Here is a 22,995-nt window from a genome sequence, read left to right as displayed (position 1 = left end):
GGGTCTCAATGATGGGAGAAAGCGGGCCCAACTGTTTCAATTGCTACGTCAGGACCCAGTTGACATTCTGTGTATTCAGGAGACTCACATAGCTGGATGCGACAAAAATTTGTTAAAATTTCCTGGATATAACCTGATGGCAGCAACATCTCAAACATCTAAAACGCGTGGGGTTGCTATTTTGGCAAAACCCGGTTTGGGGAGTCCTAGACGTCGACTTGTCGACAAATATGGTAGGTGGGTTGTGGTTCAACTGGAATTGGATATAACCATTTGCTCACTTTACGGTTCTAATCTGGATGACCCACAACTCTTTATTGAACTTGAACTAGAATTGGCTTCTTGGGCTGGTCCACTTATCCTGTGTGGTGATTTTAACATAAATATAGAAAAATTAGTAAACAATAGACTCCCACGGAACTACAGTGGCCGGAAACCTAAAGTCTATAGGGCAATATCTTGTCTGATGGATAGTCATGATTTAAGGGATACTTGGGACACTTTGAGGCAGAATGATAATGGCTTTACCTATTACTCCTATCCCCATAATAAGTATGCTCGATTAGACTATATTATGACATCAATACATAGGGCAGCCTTAATTGATATAATTAAAGATCCCAAAACTATTTCTGACCACAATGCACTTACATTAATTTTTGAATTGGATAGTTTTAATAGATCTAATATTCAATGGTCGTTCGACCGGAAGCTTTTTTTGAACCCAGATTATATTAACTATATTACATCAGTTTCTCAATCTTTTTTCGACTGTAATCAATATAGTGCATCCAGATTTAGTGTATGGGACTGTTTTAAGGCAGTAATCAGAGGAGAGACTATAGCGTATGTTGCTAAATGTAAGAAAACTCAGGACAATATTAATAAGCAACATAAGGCGGCACTTATCAACTTGGAAATAGTACATGCCAAACAAATCCAGCAAGGAACACCAACTTCTGACATACTACAAAAATTATTGATCTTAAAAACCGAAATTAATAGCTCGTTAACGCAAAAAGCAGCGGAAATATATCAAGCCAATAGAAACAGAATCTATGAAGCAGGGGAAAAGTAGGGAGGCAACTAGCTCTCAAAACTAGACAAAAAGAGACATACAACAAAATAAAGAATATAGAATATGAGGGCCAACAGTATACCTCCCCTCAAGATATAGTAGATGTCTTTCGAAAATACTACCAAAAACTATATCAAAATGATAACGAGCATCTATCTACAAGAGATATGAAAACCTTTCTTAGCGAGTGGTTGCCGGAATCAGAGCTATCTAGAGTACTTGATCAAGGAGATAGAGAAGAACTAGAGAAAGAAATCACAATGGTAGAGTTAGAAATTGCTTTGTCGGATCTAGCTAATGGGAAAGCGGCTGGTCCTGACAAGATCCCTTTAGAGTTATATAAGGTGCTGGGCAAACAGATACTCCCCTATTTACTAGACCTGTTTTTAGGAATACAATATCACTCAGCTACACCAGAGTCTTGGAAACATACTAACATAGCAATATTTCCAAAAAAGGGGAAACCTCCCCAGCTTCCATCTTCATATCGACCTATCTCACTTATAAACTCTGACTTAAAGCTATATTCCAAGATACTTGCAAACCGAATGAGGGGGATCATTGAACATCTTGTATCCCCATGGCAACACGGTTTTATCCCGGGGAGAGGAACAACTGACCATACCCGTAGAGTCATTGCCTTATTTGACATCATGGGCGTCATGGGGGGAGAGATGTCAATGGTCTTACTCGATGCCGAAAAGGCATTTGACCGAGTGTCTTGGCGGTTCTTATGGGAAATAATGGAATACAATAACTTCGGCCCAGGCTTTGTCAAAGCTTTAAAAGCTCTGTATGTCAGCCCTAGAGCTAAACTATTTATTGATGGCTTTGAATCAGAGTTTATAGAGGTAAAAAGAGGCACTAGGCAGGGCTGTCCTTGTTCCCCGATATTATTTGCCCTAGTGATTAATCCTTTAATTTTAAAGCTCCTTAACTCCTCCCAAATACAACCAGTTACGGTGGGCTCATACTCTACAAAAATATTGGCATATGCCGATGACATTGCTGTGCTTACAACGAATCCAGACGAAGCAGTAGCAGAAATAGAACAAATAACCCAGGATTTTGGTGTTTATTCCGGCTACTCACTTAATAGAGACAAAACCATGGTGTTATGTACAAATAATACCATATTTGAAAGTCCTTACAAAGTTAGAAATGCAACTTATCTTGGTGTAATTATTTCTCCTGAGGTAAAAGAGATTAACCGGCTTAACTATGATCCTTTGATTAAGGTAGTAAAAACAGATCTGAAGAGGGTAGATAACCTACATCTCTCAATAATCGGGAGAGCGAATTATATCAAAATGAGTATATTTCCCAGAATACTTTATCTGTTCCGGGCTATTCCATTGATTGCCGACGGTAGTATTATCAAAATTTTTGACTCCACGATATCTAAATTTATATGGAACTACGGTAAAATAAGGAGAGCATTACCATTATTAACTCTCTCCGTACATAGAGGTGGCCTTGGTATCCCGAACCTGACATTTTATCTTTGGGCGACATTACTCCAACAAATGGGCCCTCTCTTTAAAGTTAAACCGGCCAATCTACCCAACATAGACTCCTGTATTCCTTCCATTTTTGAACTGGGATTGGGTGAAAAATGTCAAGGGCTATTTCTGAGACAACTGGAAGCGTCTTATTACAAAAAGACCAAGTTTAAGGTGATTGGAGACGCATGGAAAACCTGGAAACTTGCCGCAAAACAATTAGGTATACCCAAAATAACAAGATATACATCTCTGTGGCATAGCAAGATCATTTCATCATCTATGATAGATAATGTCTCTAGGAGATGGGAGAATTTAGGCATATATACACTTGGTCATCTTCTTGGACAAAATTTTATTCCATCTTTTGAGGGACTACAGCAGAGATTTGATATTCCATCTACAGATTATTTAAAATATTTTCAAGTCTTTACTAATATACGGAAATCAAAACTTAATATCAACTTAGATAGTTTTCCTTTTTTTTCTATTATTGAGAAACGAGCCACTAGGATAGGCACTTTATATGATATTTTCTCTCAATCCTCTAAAGACGATTTAGATCGTGTGGAGAGATCCTGGGCACAAAAACTTGGAAACCCAGATGTAGATATTGACTACTCCCTAACTCTCTACACAACATTATTTTTAGCGCCCAATCTCAAAGCACAATATTTCAAAACTATTTACAACCTTTATTTTACCCCGGCCAAACTTTTTACCTGGGGAATCCGACTAGATGATTGCTGCCCTAGATGTAGACAGGGACAGGCAAATTTAATTCACATGTTTGCTGAATGTCCAAAATTGGATAATTTGCAAACATTGATTGGAGGATTTTGGACTCAAATATTCGGGCGGATTCTTAGATCCTCCGCAACCCTATTTCTTTTAGGTTTTGACGAATCTTTGGGGTACAGCTTGGAGGAACAGAGGATTGTCTTCCTGGGCACAGCCGTTTTTCGTATCATTTTGGCTGCTTGTTGGAAAGATCCCAATGTACCTACTTTTCAGATGTGGCTTAGCCGATTTCTTGCCATTTATAAGCAGGAGACAGCTATATATAGTACAAGAGGCAGGAAAACTAGACTCCGGGGTACCCAGATCTGGGCCCCAATTTCCAACTGGTATTCCAATGTATGATCACCCCCCTGTAGAGAGAAGGGCTGATATGATTTGATGATGTAAAACATGTAGAGATTTACTTTGCATTTTCTATATTTTATATTAATTGTGCATTCGTATTGTGCTGTAATGATTTTGTTTTTCTTAACTGATGTACTTCTTGTTGTATTAAGAATATATATATTTTGTTTGTTTGAATGAAACAGATCAAGCTCAATAAAAACAAATTTAAAAAAACAATGAAATGGTTAGTCTAATATATAGAAGGTTAAGAAACCATGCTGAATATCAATACCTTGTTTTTTTGAAATTGCTTTTCTTGGTGAGGCTTCTGAAGTTGATTTGGCCTGTTGGCTCAAGATTTAACGTATGTGATGGAAAGAATCTTTCAGCAACGAAACAAACTGTTGTGTTTTGAAAAAAAAGAGGAAAAAAAAAACTTAACGTTGGTTTGAAATGTAAAATCTGATTAACTTTTAAAAAAGAATGACATACAATATAACTAATACTACAAAACACTTTACTAACCACTGCACCTTCCTGGAGTTGAAATAGAAAAATGTACCCCTACACCATACAAAACTCTCCCTACTGCTGCACCTTCCTGGAATAGGAATAGTAAATTGTAACTCTAAACTATCCATCACTTTTCCAAATTAGGCACTTTAGAGGAGTAATAATTGGAAAAGGAGTGATTAAAAATTTGAAGAAAAAATAACACTGATAATGTAAAATACCTTTTTTAGTTGTTGTTTGTTCTCGTGCCTTTAAGGTAATGCTTGCAGCAGGATAAAGTTTTATTTTGTTGCAGATGTACTCTGGAAATAAATAAATGTTTAATAAATTAATGTTCCTTAGCCAACGTTGGTTAAAAATTAAAACCAATTTTTAAACAATATGATATATGACAAATGAGTATGTGTAACAATTGGTGAAAGAAAACATAATACACATTGAATGCATTTTTACAAAAAAAAAATATTGGTTACACCGATACTATCACTCAATTACTGTAATGCTGAACATTCTAGGACTTAGAATAGTAATAGTTACCCCAGTAACATGAATCGCTTTTTCAGATGTAGTACCCAACTGAAGTCTTATTAGTAATTGTTACTCCTGCATCATGGTATATTTTCGTTTATGATGTAGTGAGAATGAGGTAAAAAAAAAAAACATTTGCCATACATCACTTTAGCTAATTTTAAAATATATTTTAAAAGTTAAACAATTAAAAATAAATTACATTTACCTTCACAATAGTAAAGGTGAGTTGATTACGTGGTGGTGATGCTAAATTAGGTACACCAATTGTTGAATCTCAATATATTGCAAGTTTCTTTTTTTGGAAAAGAAAATAGTTGTTTTAAGTTGGTGTATATTTTTAGTGATAAGAAATTAGAAACAGTACATTTTAAAAGTTATTATTATGAATTTTATCAAAAAATTTTTTTCGTTAAGTAAACATATTTTACGCAAAACCAAGGTTTAAAAATATTGTAATGACTTACTAGTACTTGCTGTCTTATAATGCTTTTCCGAACGAATTCCGTGCTCTCTCTGAGGAGGTCGCAGTGGAGGTGACAGAGGGTCAGGTTTTGACGTCTGGTCTCTCTGGTAGTTGATAATCAACTGATTGCAAAATGGTGTCTTCCTGGTATTTATAAGTTTTAGTCAGTGTCACTATTAATTTTTTTAAAAAGTGCGTTCGTTGTGTTTTTTTTTATACTTTAATTTACTGTGGAAAATGATAATTTTAAAATGCTTTTTAAAATGTATTGTTTTCACTCATTTGCTCCGTTTTGGCATCCATTTTGGAACATGTCTTTAGGTATTGTTTTCATAGAAAGTGTTGTAGGACAAGTTTTACAAGTGAGATGGTTAAAATGGCGCCTATGTGTATGTGTCTTCTGTTTTACTCTGTTTACTTACTTTCCGATTTAATCTTGATAAAAATGTTTAAGCACTGTTGTTAAATCTATCGTTCTTTTTGTTAAACTTTGAAATGTGTGAAAACGGAATTTTATTGGGGATTTTGAGTATTAATTTTAATACTCGAGTATTAAAATTAATACTCGAGTATTAATTTGGTAATGCATTTCAGTAGATTTACGCTCAGTTTTTCTCCACATTTTAATACACTTCCCCACCCTAAAACCCCTAATTTCCCTGCATCCCGTGCCAGATTTTATTGTACTTTTAATTAAAAAAAAAAAAAAATCGCGTTGTAATGGTATGCGTTGTAATAGATTTCGTTGTAACAGCACTTTTCAGTATTTTAATAGGTTTTGCGTTGTAAAAGTCTTCGTTGTAAAGTAATGCGTTGTAGTAGTACTTGCGTTGTAAAAAATGCGTTGTAAAGGTATGCGTTGTAATAGCATGCGTTGTAACGTCATACATCCCAAAGAAACGTCTAAGAGAAATAGGCGTATGCAGGATGTTGTACATTCAGGCTAGGATAAAATAACACACCAAAGTCAGTTAAAATAATGGTAGTCAAAGGTCATCACAGGATGTCGACGACAAGAGTGCCTCTAGCACTACACACCCTCCAGTGGGAGGGGGGCATGCTCCTATCTCTAGTTGGGTGGGTCTCATCTTCAAGATGGAGGAGACTGAGATGTGTGCTTCACCTCGCCTTCCCCACCTGAGGGGTGGGGTTGGTAAAGCTGGGCACAACCCTCTCTCTACCTTGGTTTTCCTGCCGATTCTCCTGCCTAATGTTCAGGGGTTCAGAACCGATGGGAGCCAGTTGCTGGGGGCAGCAAAAGGCAGGGCCAGCTAACTAAGGTGGCAGAGCTTTAAAGATTCCCCTTCATGGATCAAGCCCATCTTGGGGGAGGAGGCATGACACCTCTCCCCAGGATGGGCTTTGTTTCTGGACCCAAAGAGCGTAGGCCCTTTACCCAGGGGTCGAGAAACATGTCCGGAAGTAGCAAATGGTGGTTAGCCATTCAGGAACCACAACAGGGCTGGTAGTTTTTCAGGGGGCATCTCTAATATGCCCTCTGAGTGCATTTTACATTAAATCCCACACTGGTAGCAGTGTGAGTTTAATGTGCTCAGAAGTTTGCTGCCAAACTTCCCAGGCTTCAGTAAAGCCATTATGGAGCTGTGACCAACTCCTAGACCATATTCTCTTTATGGCTTTACTGCACTTTCAATGTCTAAGAATGGACTTAGACACTGTAGGGGTATAGTGCTCATGTGACTGTACCCTCACCTGTGGTGTGGTGCACCCTGCTATAGGGGTGACTTACCTAGGCCACAGGCAATGGGTTGCAGGCATGGCACACAGGGATTTTTGCAATGTCGACTTTTCACTTTTCTCTGCACCAAAACACGCAGTCTGCAATGGCAGTGTGTGGGTGTTAAGTTGCAGGGTCTCAAAGGGTGGCACAATAGGTGCTGCAGCCCTTAGAGGCCTTCCCTGGTCACAGTGCCCTTGGAACCCAGAGTACATTTTACAAGGGGCTTACCTGTGGCCAGAGAAGTGCCAATTGTGGGTACAAAGGTATAGTTTTGGGTAGGAACACTGGTGCAGGGGCCTGTTTAGCAGGATCCCAGCACACACTCAGTCAAGTTGGCATCAGAAATCTGGCAAAAAGTTAAAGGGGAACCATGCAAAAAAGGGCACTTTGCTATAATTTTGTATCCCGCATATTTTTTGAAGGTGCAGAAAACTTACTAGACCGGTCATGAGGTTGCCAGTTCGGTAAGATACAGTAAAATGTTATTTGCCTACAGAGACACCTGTTCGGGGTCACCTCCAGAAAGACTACCACATCTGCCTGTTTACTAAGCTGGCACACCGGAGGCCCAGGCACAGAGCTAACAGGAGTGGTAATAGGGGGATACCCTAACAGGTCCCAGTAGGAAGCTCTCTATATACTATACCAAAAAGAAATATAGTGTGCAGGGTCCAGTGGATCTACAGAGGCTAAAGTAGATAATACTAATGCTCTCCTTTGTGGTAGTGTGGGCTAGCAGTTAGACTCATCAGAGGGTAGTGTCAAGCATTTGTTGTACACACAGTGTCAACAAATGAGACACACACTCAATGAATAAATCAGAGACCAGTTTATAAAAACAATATTTGGTTATATTTATTCTTCAGAACCACAGAACTTCATCTTAGGTAAATACGTTTTGCAATATAAATACTTTTCAATATCAAAAGTGGACACTTATTACAATTTTCAGACTTTGCAATGTTAGCCTATGGGAGGAAAATATCATTCAGCATACATATAGGTAACATCGACTCACAAGACCAGTCTTCGGGAGTTAAGGCAAAATTTGGGCAAGGTTCAGTTCAGCACCAATAGTACACCACCAGCGGCACTGGGGCGGCTGGGTGCAGGGTGCAAATACAGTATCGAGGGCCCAATTCAACTCAATGAAGAATGGGGCAATCGGACAGAGGCTGCTTACAGGTAAGAAGCAGCCGCTTGGGGAGCCAGTCTCTGGAGGTTGAAGCTAGCACTGGGCAGGGTCCAAAGCATCCCCAACACTACACCACCATGACACAGGGGCGATTGGGTGCATGGTGCCAACACCACGTCAGGTGCCCAATGAAAAGCAATGGAGAAAGGCCAAATCAGTAACGGGCTGCAGTTTCAGGTCAGCAGGCTGGGAGACACCCTTGGTTATCTTTACCACGGCCCAGGGCAGATAGATGAAGGGATGTCTTTTGGCAACAGGAATGGTTCACAGGAGCAGGTTGCGGTTGAGGGGGGTCTCCGTGCAGAAGCTGCAGGCGACATCGAGGAATCCGGGGGAGAGGGGTCAACCTACGTTGAACTCTGGAGTACTGAGGAACCTCACTGGGACTGGTGGGCCACTTGGACTCAGGCTGAAGTTGTTGGGTGTAGTGGTGAAACCAAGAACATGGTTTTGCAGTTCTTCAGGTTTCAGAGTCTTTGCTTGGGGATGGTTGCTTTTGAACAGTCCACTGTTCTTGGGAGATCTTGATCTTTGTAGATGGCAGGCAGTCTTTTCAAGGATTTGGCAGTTGCTGGACTGCAGGACGAGCCGTCTTTTGATGCAGGGTCATCATAGGCTGCAGACAGGGCGGTAGGGCTGGGGCCAAATCAGTAGTTTTCTGCAGTCTTCTCTGTTGGTGTGGCTCTGTGTGTCCGCCTTTTCTTAGGTCATCAGTAACTGAAATTCAGGGTCTAGGGGTGTTACAAGGAAGTGCCAGGTAGTGGCCAATGGACCCTTACCTGGGTGTCTACACCCTCTATTATGCCCAGCTCCTTTGGGAGGGGGACATAGTCCTAGCCCTGATTTGATAAGTCCCACCATCTGCTAGATAGTGGGCAGTTAATATGTACTTCACCTCGCCTCAATACATGAGGGGATTAGTTGGCAAAGGGTGGGTACACCTCCTATTCTTTCTAAGTTTTCCCACCTGTCCTCCAGCCAAAAAGGGGTGAGGACAGAAAGGGAGCCTTGTTCCTTCAAATAAGAGAGTCTGGGGTTGCATTACAAAGGCAGCAGGGCCTTTGAAGCTCCCCGCCACAGATGGCTCTTTCTGACCTGGGGGAGGGGCATTATTCTTGACTTCTGAGAGCGTAAGCACTCACCCCATGAGGTAATGATGAGTGTCCAGCCCATGTACTTACTATGGCTTCCCTGGTCACTTACAATATCCAGGAATTGCAAAGATATTGCAGAGACATATCTGCTAACGCAGATATGCCTTCACAGGGAATATAGTGCACCCTGCCTTAGGGCTGAGACCTGCTACAGGGGCGTATAATGTATATCCAATACAGCGTCTGTGGGCATGGCACACAGGGATGTATGCCATGTGGGCTCTTTAGTTTTGTCTGCACCAAGACACGCAGGCTGCAGTGGCAGTGTGCATGTGCGTGGTAAGGGGTCCCTTAGGGTAGCACAATTTGTGCTGCAGCCCTTTGGGTCCCTATGTAACCACAAAGCCCTTGGTACCACGGGTACATATGTGAGCTAAAGTGGTGCCAATTGTGGAGACAACAGGTGCAATTTAGGGAAGGAGCTCTGGCACGAGGGGACCTGGTTGGCAGGGACCCTGTGCACTTCCAGTCAAAATGTCATCCTTTTCCATGCAGAAAGCAGGAGCAAACCATGTCCAAAAGAGGCACTTTCATACAGTACCCCTTTCCAGGTAGAATTCCTCAGATAATCTTCTGTTCACCTTCACCCTTGCTGCAGGGCAGATGTATATCAACTGCACTCAACGCCAGAAATGTGAACAGAATCCCAGTTTCTCCATGACCCATAAAAGGTATTGCCAGTTTATGGAATCAAAGGTCTTCTCCACATCTAAAGTCATAATGGCTAAGAATTCCTGTACATTTCGCTGATAGTCCAATCAATTATGGAATTGATGGAGGTTGTGTTGAGTGGCCAATGAGCATGGCGCTCATTTGGTATTTGTGCACCAGGACCAGGAAGACTTTTACTAGACAGAGAGCAAATACTTTCACCAGGATCTTAACCTCTGTGTTCCACAAGGAGATCAGTCTGTATGAATCACACTGGGTACCAGGTTTCCCAGGTTTGGGTATCACTATGATCGTTGTTCAGTCCCGGAGCCAAATGTGACTCTAAGTGGGACTTAAGCTGAAATACCCCTTGGTAGGTATTCAACTTCTACATCATTTGGGCATTCCGCTGTCAGGATAAACATAAGAAAACAACTTGTGAGCCCCAGAGAAAAAGGAATAGTTTCTGGCTGTGGAATATCTGTCCGTCCACTCATCCAGGTGACCCATTGAATACGCAAACTGTTTCAATGGAGATGAGCTGTGTGTAAGTGACAGTCTAAGGGACAATCTGTTTAGGGACTTTTCCAATACTGAAGTTCTCTCTGACGATATGGATGTCTAGGCTGGCTTCGAACAGGGTGGGAATTAATGCCTCAAAAACCAGTTCGCAAAGGTGACAGAGGAATACACACTAAGGATAAGCAGTGCCTTCCTACCCTTGGAGCCCAACAAATCTGCTCAATGAGTCCTGCCATTTCATCAGCTGGATGGGGGATTTATTTTTGCTGAAATCACAAATCCTTGTGACTTTCTGGCATACGCAAAGTATGCCAGCACAGTGTAATGGCCTCTGTTCAGACAAGGGCAATGATTCCCTGTGTTTTTCCTAGACTAACACGAGGTCTGGTGTTTACCTTCTGACATATTGTATGACTCTCCCCCCAATTGACCTTGGCCAGCAGGCCAGTGACGTTCCAAGGCAGGATTTTCAATCGGTCTATATCGCTCCGTGGGGGCATGATCATAGTAACTCTCAGTCATTGGATCTCGCGGTCTTCCCCCCAAGGTCATGTGCCATCTTCTTGGACCAACATACTCCCTCCCCGTTTTGTCCCATGGTTTACATTATCTATGTCTGCTTCTGGGATCATCTTTACTTTTCCTTGATTTGTGATTTTCAGAGGGAGCCTTCCATCAGAATTCCCCAGTAAGTGGACAGTTGGTGGTTTCAAGAACATAAAACAAAAACCTTCCCCAACAGTAGGGTACTATTCACTGCCCTTTAATTAACTCCTTGCACTTTACTCCATGATAACGAGTGGGACAGAGCAATAGAGTTCCCCAAGAAAGTCTCCAGGAACGCTCGTTTTAAGAACATACAATTTCACACTCTACATAGGGCCTACTTAACGCCAGCGCGCCTCCAACGCTTCTACCCCGACACGACCTTTCTCTGCCCTCGCTGTCAGGCAGGAGACGCAGCCTTCTCCCACATGTTCTGGACCTGCCCGGGCATTCAGACCTACTGGTCATTTATCCACTCGACGCTCAGGGATCTCACCGGGTTGTCCCATTTGGCTACTTGGGAGGGCTGTGCACTCGGCATCCTGGGACGGAGGGAACGACACAAAATACCAATGCGCTTTGTTTTCCTAGCCCACCTACTAGCCAAACGCTGTATAGCCATGCACTGGAGGGCCCAATCGGGTCCTCCGATCGCGGCATGGGTGGGGGCGGTTCTCAAATGGGCGGTGGCCAAGGAAGATGCAATCAGGGAGGAAGAAGCCAAAGGTATCCGTAAGGTCCCAATCTCCCTAGAATGAGCGCTCCTGCTGCACCAATTTAGACAGTCCCAGATTCCAGTGACCCCAGTCATCGACTTAAATACCCCCGGCGCCACACAACCTCACACTGCACAGGCTCCCGGGTTAGGAGACCCCCCTCCACAACCCTTCCCGCTCCCCTCAGATCCATCGGGTCTATCTTCCCCCGGCAGGAACGCTCAACAGCACTCGATATCAGCCCGCATACCCACTCCCTCCTAGGCGAATAGTAGCTGCATGATGTAGTAGGCAATATTCGACTCATAGTATACGCCTAACCCAAACACTACGAACCCCATGGCACTCCCCAGTTCAGTTCTCCCCCTAGTTTTTCTTTAACTGGCACAAACCTGCTACACCACAGACCACATTCATACCGACCAAGATGTAAAAGTGATCTCGATATCACCGATGGTCTACCTTGCTACGTATATGTTACAGTCATTTATGCGCAACATGATAAATGTACGTTTATATTTCTAAATGCCAATAAAAAGAATTAAAAAAAAAAAAAAAACTCCTTGCACTTTACACTTCTGAAATGGAAGTATCTGTTGCTCCTTAATTAAATGCCCCTCAAAATTGTATCTGAAACAACACATGAAGGGGTAACCCAACTTTTCGACCAAAACTGTTGACTTCAAGTGGCATGGGAATCCCCTGTGGCTTACAAAGTTCCGGTCAAGCAGCTAATTCCAGGGTCAAGCCTCTGGCCACCTCCCCACCTCTACTTGCCTTCCCTCCAAGGGATATTGTCGCTGTTTCTTTCACTCCAGTGACCGTCGGAAAGGTTTGTCTCATGGATGGGAGTGGTAGCAGGTTCAAGTTCCTTCTTCAGAATCTCCGAGTGCTCCTCCTTCCTGGTGGCGCCAGGCTTAAGGCATCAATGTTGTCTTACCTAGATATTGGTACGTCCCTTCCCCGTCTCTGTCCAGTCTGCAGGATGTTGAACTAGCTCTTCTGCACCTCTTGTGTTTTCTAGTCCTCTGTGGTAGAGCTACTCTCCAGGATTCTGTTGCCCAGGTTCGGCTCTGGCAGGTTTTGGTTTTGAACAGGGGTCTCTCTTCGACCTAGCTCCATGTTTCCTACAGGTCATCAAAGTAGAATGTTTTGCCTTGGAAGATGACCTTAAGTCAAGCGCATAGTTGAGAAATCGAAGGATGACTTGTCTAGGAGGGACACCATGTGGTGGCCAGGGAAGACCTGTGTGCCCGTTCTATGACCAAGCAGGGGGACAGCTCCCCATAAAAAATCCAGGAATGGATCCACCTTCAAGTCCCTCAGAGATTTCCACCGACCTCGTGTTATTTTGATGAGATCGACCTTAGCATCCTCTGCTCGTTTCTCGAGCTGAGGTGCAACATTATGGAGTTTCATATCAGCCTTCAGGGACATTAATTCATCCTCTGTCGAGGAGAGTCGCGTCTTAACCTCCTTCATGTGATCTGTCACTTTCGGGAGGTCGTAGCGTAGGAGGAAGACCTCTCTCCCCAAAGCCACTTCCATATATGGCCTGCAATATGGGTGAAGAGGACTGATCTCTGCCTTGTCGGATTGATCTCTGTCGATCCCCTGGCCAAGGTTGCTCCCTCAGATGAGACCTGCTTTGAAAATCTATCTATGGTTCCTTGTGAGGGCTTCAATGCCCCACTTTACCAACTCATTTTATGCTGGGCTTATCTGCCATCTATTGGCGTTCCACCTCTCCTTTGTCGAGTCCAGCAGACAGTTTATGCCAGTGTCAGTGCAGTGGAGGGGTCAAAGCAGCAAGGGGTGCGGAGAAGCTTCGACTCACTCCTCTCCTGCCACACCTGGTCTCACTGCAGTGCCTGTCTCTGGGCTCACTCTGACCCAAGACACGCACCAAGACACGCAGGCTGCAGTGGCAGTGTGCATGTGCGTGGTAAGGGGTCCCTTAGGGTAGCACAATTTGTGCTGCAGCCCTTTGGGTCCCTATGTAACCACAAAGCCCTTGGTACCATGGGTACATATGTGAGCTAAAGTGGTGCCAATTGTGGAGACAACAGGTGCAATTTAGGGAAGGAGCTCTGGCACGAGGGGACCTGGTTGGCAGGGACCCTGTGCACTTCCAGTCAAAATGTCATCCTTTTCCATGCAGAAAGCGGGAGCAAACCATGTCCAAAAGAGGCACTTTCATACAGTACCCCTTTCCAGGTAGAATTCCTCAGATAATCTTCTGTTCACCTTCACCCTTGCTGCAGGGCAGATGTATATCAACTACACTCAACGCCAGAAATGTGAACAGAATCCCAGTTTCTCCATGACCCATAAAAGGTATTGCCAGTTTATGGAATCAAAGGTCTTCTCCACATCTAAAGTCATAATGGCTAAGAATTCCTGTACATTTCGCTGATAGTCCAATCAATTATGGAATTGATGGAGGTTGTGTTGAGTGGCCAATGAGCATGGCGCTCATTTGGTATTTGTGCACCAGGACCAGGAAGACTTTTACTAGACAGAGAGCAAATACTTTCACCAGGATCTTAACCTCTGTGTTCCACAAGGAGATCAGTCTGTATGAATCACACTGGGTACCAGGTTTCCCAGGTTTGGGTATCACTATGATCGTTGTTCAGTCCCGGAGCCAAATGTGACTCTAAGTGGGACTTAAGCTGAAATACCCCTTGGTAGGTATTCAACTTCTACATCATTTGGGCATTCCGCTGTCAGGATAAACATAAGAAAACAACTTGTGAGCCCCAGAGAAAAAGGAATAGTTTCTGGCTGTGGAATATCTGTCCGTCCACTCATCCAGGTGACCCATTGAATACGCAAACTGTTTCAATGGAGATGAGCTGTGTGTAAGTGACAGTCTAAGGGACAATCTGTTTAGGGACTTTTCCAATACTGAAGTTCTCTCTGACGATATGGATGTCTAGGCTGGCTTCGAACAGGGTGGGAATTAATGCCTCAAAAACCAGTTCGCAAAGGTGACAGAGGAATACACACTAAGGATAAGCAGTGCCTTCCTACCCTTGGAGCCCAACAAATCTGCTCAATGAGTCCTGCCATTTCATCAGCTGGATGGGGGATTTATTTTTGCTGAAATCACAAATCCTTGTGACTTTCTGGCATACGCAAAGTATGCCAGCACAGTGTAATGGCCTCTGTTCAGACAAGGGCAATGATTCCCTGTGTTTTTCCTAGACTAACACGAGGTCTGGTGTTTACCTTCTGACATATTGTATGACTCTCCCCCCAATTGACCTTGGCCAGCAGGCCAGTGACGTTCCAAGGCAGGATTTTCAATCGGTCTATATCGCTCCGTGGGGGCATGATCATAGTAACTCTCAGTCATTGGATCTCGCGGTCTTCCCCCCAAGGTCATGTGCCATCTTCTTGGACCAACATACTCCCTCCCCGTTTTGTGCCATGGTTTACATTATCTATGTCTGCTTCTGGGATCATCTTTACTTTTCCTTGATTTGGGATTTTCAGAGGGAGCCTTCCATCAGAATTCCCCAGTAAGTGGACAGTTGGTGGTTTCAAGAACATAAAACAAAAACCTTCCCCAACAGTAGGGTACTATTCACTGCCCTTTAATTAACTCCTTGCACTTTACTCCATGATAACGAGTGGGACAGAGCAATAGAGTTCCCCAAAAAAGTCTCCAGGAACACTCGTTTTAAGAACATACAATTTCACACTCTACATAGGGCCTACTTAACGCCAGCGCGCCTCCAACGCTTCTACCCCGACACGACCTTTCTCTGCCCTCGCTGTCAGGCAGGAGACGCAGCCTTCTCCCACATGTTCTGGACCTGCCCGGGCATTCAGACCTACTGGTCATTTATCCACTCGACGCTCAGGGATCTCACCGGGTTGTCCCATTTGGCTACTTGGGAGGGCTGTGCACTCGGCATCCTGGGACGGAGGGAACGACACAAAATACCAATGCGCTTTGTTTTCCTAGCCCACCTACTAGCCAAACGCTGTATAGCCATGCACTGGAGGGCCCAATCGGGTCCTCCGATCGCGGCATGGGTGGGGGCGGTTCTCAAATGGGCGGTGGCCAAGGAAGATGCAATCAGGGAGGAAGAAGCCAAAGGTATCCGTAAGGTCCCAATCTCCCTAGAATGAGCGCTCCTGCTGCACCAATTTAGACAGTCCCAGATTCCAGTGACCCCAGTCATCGACTTAAATACCCCCGGCGCCACACAACCTCACACTGCACAGGCTCCCGGGTTAGGAGACCCCCCTCCACAACCCTTCCCGCTCCCCTCAGATCCATCGGGTCTATCTTCCCCCGGCAGGAACGCTCAACAGCACTCCATATCAGCCCGCATACCCACTCCCTCCTAGGCGAATAGTAGCTGCATGATGTAGTAGGCAATATTCGACTCATAGTATACGCCTAACCCAAACACTACGAACCCCATGGCACTCCCCAGTTCAGTTCTCCCCCTAGTTTTTCTTTAACTGGCACAAACCTGCTACACCACAGACCACATTCATACCGACCAAGATGTAAAAGTGATCTCGATATCACCGATGGTCTACCTTGCTACGTATATGTTACAGTCATTTATGCGCAACATGATAAATGTACGTTTATATTACTAAATGCCAATAAAAAGAATTAAAAAAAAAAAAAAACTCCTTGCACTTTACACTTCTGAAATGGAAGTATCTGTTGCTCCTTAATTAAATGCCCCTCAAAATTGTATCTGAAACAACACATGAAGGGGTAACCCAACTTTTCGACCAAAACTGTTGACTTCAAGTGGCATGGGAATCCCCTGTGGCTTACAAAGTTCCGGTCAAGCAGCTAATTCCAGGGTCAAGCCTCTGGCCACCTCCCCACCTCTACTTGCCTTCCCTCCAAGGGATATTGTCGCTGTTTCTTTCACTCCAGTGACCGTCGGATAGGTTTGTCTCATGGATGGGAGTGGTAGCAGGTTCAAGTTCCTTCTTCAGAATCTCCGAGTGCTCCTCCTTCCTGGTGGCGCCAGGCTTAAGGCATCAATGTTGTCTTACCTAGATATTGGTACGTCCCTTCCCCGTCTCTGTCCAGTCTGCAGGATGTTGAACTAGCTCTTCTGCACCTCTTGTGTTTTCTAGTCCTCTGTGGTAGAGCTACTCTCCAGGATTCTGTTGCTCAGGTTCGGCTCTGGCAGGTTTTGGTTTTGAACAGGGGTCTCTCTTCGACCTAGCTCCATGTTTCCTACAGGTCATCAAAGTAGAATGTTTTGCCTTGGAAGATGACCTTAAGTCAAGCGGAATATAGCAGCAAGCCTTTAATCTGCATTTATTTGCAACTTACGTTTTACCTCAGCAAATGTTCCCCTTTATTGTTGAATCTGCATCATATAGTCAGGGAAGATCACTTTGTAGGAATCTAGTATCACTGTTTGCTGGCCCCAGGCCGCTGTGAGGATGGTATCTCTGTCCGCATAGTTGAGAAATCGAAGGATGACTTGTCTAGGAGGGACACCATGTGGTGGCCAGGGAAGACCTGTGTGCCCGTTCTATGACCAAGCAGGGGGACAGCTCCCCATAAAAAATCCAGGAATGGATCCACCTTCAAGTCCCTCAGAGATTTCCACCGACCTCATGTTATTTTGATGAGATCGACCTTAGCATCCTCTGCTCGTTTCTCGAGCTGAGGTGCAACATTATGGAGTTTCATATCAGCCTTCAGGGACATTAATTCATCCTCTGTCGAGGAGAGTCGCGTCTTAACCTCCTTCATGTGATCTGTCACTTTCGGGAGGTCGTAGCGTAGGAGGAAGACCTCTCTCCCCAAAGCCACTTCCATATATGGCCTGCAATATGGGTGAAGAGGACTGATCTCTGCCTTGTCGGATTGATGTCTGTCGATCCCCTGGCCAAGGTTGCTCCTTCAGATGAGACCTGCTTTGAAAATCTATCTATGGTTCCTTGTGAGGGCTTCAATGCCCCACTTTACCAACTCATATTATGCTGGGCTTATCTGGCATCTATTGGCGTTCCACCTCTCCTTTGTCGAGTCCAGCAGACAGTTTATGCCAGTGTCAGTGCAGTGGAGGGGTCAAAGCAGCAAGGGGTGCGGAGAAGCTTCGACTCACTCCTCTCCTGCCACACCTGGTCTCACTGCAGTGCTCTCCCTGGGCTCACTCTGACCCAAGACACGCACCAAGACACGCAGGCTGCAGTGGCAGTGTGCATGTGCGTGGTAAGGGGTCCCTTAGGGTAGCACAATTTGTGCTGCAGCCCTTTGGGTCCCTATGTAACCACAAAGCCCTTGGTACCATGGGTACATATGTGAGCTAAAGTGGTGCCAATTGTGGAGACAACAGGTGCAATTTAGGGAAGGAGCTCTGGCACGAGGGGACCTGGTTGGCAGGGACCCTGTGCACTTCCAGTCAAAATGTCATCCTTTTCCATGCAGAAAGCGGGAGCAAACCATGTCCAAAAGAGGCACTTTCATACAGTACCCCTTTCCAGGTAGAATTCCTCAGATAATCTTCTGTTCACCTTCACCCTTGCTGCAGGGCAGATGTATATCAACTGCACTCAACGCCAGAAATGTGAACAGAATCCCAGTTTCTCCATGACCCATAAAAGGTATTGCCAGTTTATGGAATCAAAGGTCTTCTCCACATCTAAAGTCATAATGGCTAAGAATTGCTGTACATTTCGCTGATAGTCCAATCAATTATGGAATTGATGGAGGTTGTGTTGAGTGGCCAATGAGCATGGCGCTCATTTGGTATTTGTGCACCAGGACCAGGAAGACTTTTACTAGACAGAGAGCGAATACTTTCACCAGGATCTTAACCTCTGTGTTCCACAAGGAGATCAGTCTGTATGAATCACACTGGGTACCAGGTTTCCCAGGTTTGGGTATCACTATGATCGTTGTTCAGTCCCGGAGCCAAATGTGACTCTAAGTGGGACTTAAGCTGAAATACCCCTTGGTAGGTATTCAACTTCTACATCATTTGGGCATTCCGCTGTCAGGATAAACATAAGAAAACAACTTGTGAGCCCCAGAGAAAAAGGAATAGTTTCTGGCTGTGGAATGTCTGTCCGTCCACTCATCCAGGTGACCCATTGAATACGCAAACTGTTTCAATGGAGATGAGCTGTGTGTAAGTGACTAGGGACTTTCCATTACTGAAGTTCTCTCTGACGATATGGATGTCTAGGGTGGCTTCGAACAGGGTGGGAATTAATGCCTCAAAAACCAGTTCGCAAAGGTGACAGAGGAATACACACTAAGGATAAGCAGTGCCTTCCTACCCTTGGAGCCCAACAAATCTGCTCAATGAGTCCTGCCATTTCATCAGCTGGACGGGGGATTTATTTTTGCTGAAATCACAAATCCTTGTGACTTTCTGGCATACGCAAAGTATGCCAGCACAGTGTAATGGCCTCTGTTCAGACAAGGGCAATGATTCCCTGTGTTTTTCCTAGACTAACACGAGGTCTGGTGTTTACCTTCTGACATATTGTATGACTCTCCCCCCAATTGACCTTGGCCAGCAGGCCAGTGACGTTCCAAGGCAGGATTTTCAATCGGTCTATATCGCTCCGTGGGGGCATGATCATAGTAACTCTCAGTCATTGGATCTCGCGGTCTTCCCCCCAAGGTCATGTGCCATCTTCTTGAACCAACATACTCCCTCCCCGTTTTGTGCCATGGTTTACATTATCTATGTCTGCTTCTGGGATCATCTTTACTTTTCCTTGATTTGGGATTTTCAGAGGGAGCCTTCCATCAGAATTCCCCAGTAAGTGGACAGTTGTTGGTTTCAAGAACATAAAACAAAAACCTTCCCCAACAGTAGGGTACTATTCACTGCCCTTTAATTAACTCCTTGCACTTTACTCCATGATAACGAGTGGGACAGAGCAATAGAGTTCCCCAAGAAAGTCTCCAGGAACGCTCGTTTTAAGAACATACAATTTCACACTCTACATAGGGCCTACTTAACGCCAGCGCGCCTCCAACGCTTCTACCCCGACACGACCTTTCTCTGCCCTCGCTGTCAGGCAGGAGACGCAGCCTTCTCCCACATGTTCTGGACCTGCCTGGGCATTCAGACCTACTGGTCATTTATCCACTCGACGCTCAGGGATCTCACCGGGTTGTCCCATTTGGCTACTTGGGAGGGCTGTGCACTCGGCATCCTGGGACGGAGGGAACGATACAAAATACCAATGCGCTTTGTTTTCCTAGCCCACCTACTAGCCAAACGCTGTATAGCCATGCACTGGAGGGCCCAATCGGGTCCTCCGATCGCGGCATGGGTGGGGGCGGTTCTCAAATGGGCGGTGGCCAAGGAAGATGCAATCAGGGAGGAAGAAGCCAAAGGTATCCGTAAGGTCCCAATCTCCCTAGAATGAGCGCTCCTGCTGCACCAATTTAGACAGTCCCAGATTCCAGTGACCCCAGTCATCGACTTAAATACCCCCGGCGCCACACAACCTCACACTGCACAGGCTCCCGGGTTAGGAGACCCCCCTCCACAACCCTTCCCGCTCACCTCAGATCCATCGGGTCTATCTTCCCCCGGCAGGAACGCTCAACAGCACTCCATATCAGCCCGCATACCCACTTCCTCCTAGGCGAATAGTAGCTGCATGATGTAGTAGGCAATATTCGACTCATAGTATACGCCTAACCCAAACACTACGAACCCCATGGCACTCCCCAGTTCAGTTCTCCCCCTAGTTTTTCTTTAACTGGCACAAACCTGCTACACCACAGACCACATTCATACCGACCAAGATGTAAAAGTAATCTCGATATCACCGATGGTCTACCTTGCTACGTATATGTTACAGTCATTTATGCGCAACATGATAAATGTACGTTTATATTACTAAATGCCAATAAAAAGAATTAAAAAAAAAAAAAAAACTCCTTGCACTTTACACTTCTGAAATGGAAGTATCTGTTGCTCCTTAATTAAATGCCCCTCAAAATTGTATCTGAAACAACACATGAAGGGGTAACCCAACTTTTCGACCAAAACTGTTGACTTCAAGTGGCATGGGAATCCCCTGTGGCTTACAAAGTTCCGGTCAAGCAGCTAATTCCAGGGTCAAGCCTCTGGCCACCTCCCCACCTCTACTTGCCTTCCCTCCAAGGGATATTGTCGCTGTTTCTTTCACTCCAGTGACCGTCGGATAGGTTTGTCTCATGGATGGGAGTGGTAGCAGGTTCAAGTTCCTTCTTCAGAATCTCCGAGTGCTCCTCCTTCCTGGTGGCGCCAGGCTTAAGGCATCAATGTTGTCTTACCTAGATATTGGTACGTCCCTTCCCCGTCTCTGTCCAGTCTGCAGGATGTTGAACTAGCTCTTCTGCACCTCTTGTGTTTTCTAGTCCTCTGTGGTAGAGCTACTCTCCAGGATTCTGTTGCCCAGGTTCGGCTCTGGCAGGTTTTGGTTTTGAACAGGGGTCTCTCTTCGACCTAGCTCCATGTTTCCTACAGGTCATCAAAGTAGAATGTTTTGCCTTGGAAGATGACCTTAAGTCAAGCGGAATATAGCAGCAAGCATTTAATCTGCATTTATTTGCAACTTACGTTTTACCTCAGCAAATGTTCCCCTTTATTGTTGAATCGGCATCATATAGTCAGGGAAGATCACTTTGTAGGAATCTAGTATCACTGTTTGCTGGCCCCAGGCCGCTGTGAGGATGGTATCTCTGTCCGCATAGTTGAGAAATCGAAGGATGACTTGTCTAGGAGGGACACCATGTGGTGGCCAGGGAAGACCTGTGTGCCCGTTCTATGACCAAGCAGGGGGACAGCTCCCCATAAAAAATCCAGGAATGGATCCACCTTCAAGTCCCTCAGAGATTTCCACCCACCTCATGTTATTTTGATGAGATCGACCTTAGCATCCTCTGCTCGTTTCTCGAGCTGAGGTGCAACATTATGGAGTTTCATATCAGCCTTCAGGGACATTAATTCATCCTCTGTCGAGGAGAGTCGCGTCTTAACCTTCTTCATGTGATCTGTCACTTTCGGGAGGTCGTAGCGTAGGAGGAAGACCTCTCTCCCCAAAGCCACTTCCATATATGGCCTGCAATATGGGTGAAGTGGACTGATCTCTGCCTTGTCGGATTGATCTCTGTCGATCCCCTGGCCAAGGTTGCTCCCTCAGATGAGACCTGCTTTGAAAATCTATCTATGGTTCCTTGTGAGGGCTTTAATGCCCCACTTTACCAACTCATATTATGCTGGGCTTATCTGGCATCTATTGGCGTTCCACCTCTCCTTTGTCGAGTCCAGCAGACAGTTTATGCCAGTGTCAGTGCAGTGGAGGGGTCAAAGCAGCAAGGGGTGCGGAGAAGCTTCGACTCACTCCTCTCCTGCCACACCTGGTCTCACTGCAGTGCCTGTCCCTGGGCTCACTCTGACCCCCGTTTTCTTTGCTTGTGCCTTCCTTGGGTCCACTGATTTGAGGGATGATGGCCCTGCATCTTCAAGCTATTTGGCATTTCTATTACCTTCAGGCCCAAGGGTCAGCATGGACTCTCTTCCCTTCGAGCTTCCAATCCGCTCGTGTATGCTGGTCCATTATGGCTGCTATGGGAATCTCCCACTGTTGCAGAAAGGGCCCAGGCAGCACTCCAACTTCGCCCTGGGGCTCTTTTTCCTCTGGCGTCGTGACCAATATGCAAGTCCTTCCTTCGGATTCCCGGGGTGGGCACCTTCTTTCACTCTCTCATTCCCCGCCTCATCCAGAGACTTCTCTGGTTCCCCCACCTCCACTGGAGCCAAACTCAGGGGCCACCTATGGGCAAATAACCAGGCGATCTTGCTTTGTGATTCCCCTGACCGGTGCTGCCTAGCCCACTTAATTCCTTCTCCCTGGAGTAGCATGAGCGGCTGTCGTCCATCTCAGGGAGGGGCCCTGTAGCCAGCTGCTGGGGTCTGCTGCCGGGCTCCACGCCACTCTGGCTAGCAGCCTAGTAACCACACTTCATCTCATTGTGATTCCTGAGGTGCACCTGGGTTTCCTGGTAGCATTCAGGCCCCCACCCCATGTGTCACTATTCTCTCCGGGGGTAGAGGGAAAGAGGCTTGTCGGTCCAGTGAAGTCTGGCAGGTGGGATTGCACCGGATCAGAAAGAGTATGTAAGTTTGTGGAGGGAGTTCTAAGGAGACTCAACCACAATCTTAAGTTGCTAGGCCATGCCCCCAAAATGTAACATTCTTGATCAAAATACAGAAATGGTAAAATATACTATGACT

The 22,995-nt window shown here is 45.2% G+C and overlaps 1 protein-coding gene across 1 annotated transcript in view; it reads right to left on the bottom strand.

Moving 5' to 3' along the window:
* POLN (DNA polymerase nu) overlaps window positions 1–22,995 on the bottom strand; it is a 2,789,368-nt gene that overhangs the window by 2,177,753 nt on the left and 588,620 nt on the right. The gene's annotated exons all lie outside the window — the stretch shown is intronic.

The sequence above is a fragment of the Triturus cristatus genome, chromosome 2_2 (genome assembly GCF_964204655.1).
Source record: "Triturus cristatus chromosome 2_2, aTriCri1.1, whole genome shotgun sequence".
Classification (NCBI taxonomy): Eukaryota; Metazoa; Chordata; class Amphibia; order Caudata; family Salamandridae; genus Triturus; species Triturus cristatus.
Note: the sequence above shows the minus strand (reverse complement) of the source record. Positions and strands in the feature narration are given on the sequence as shown.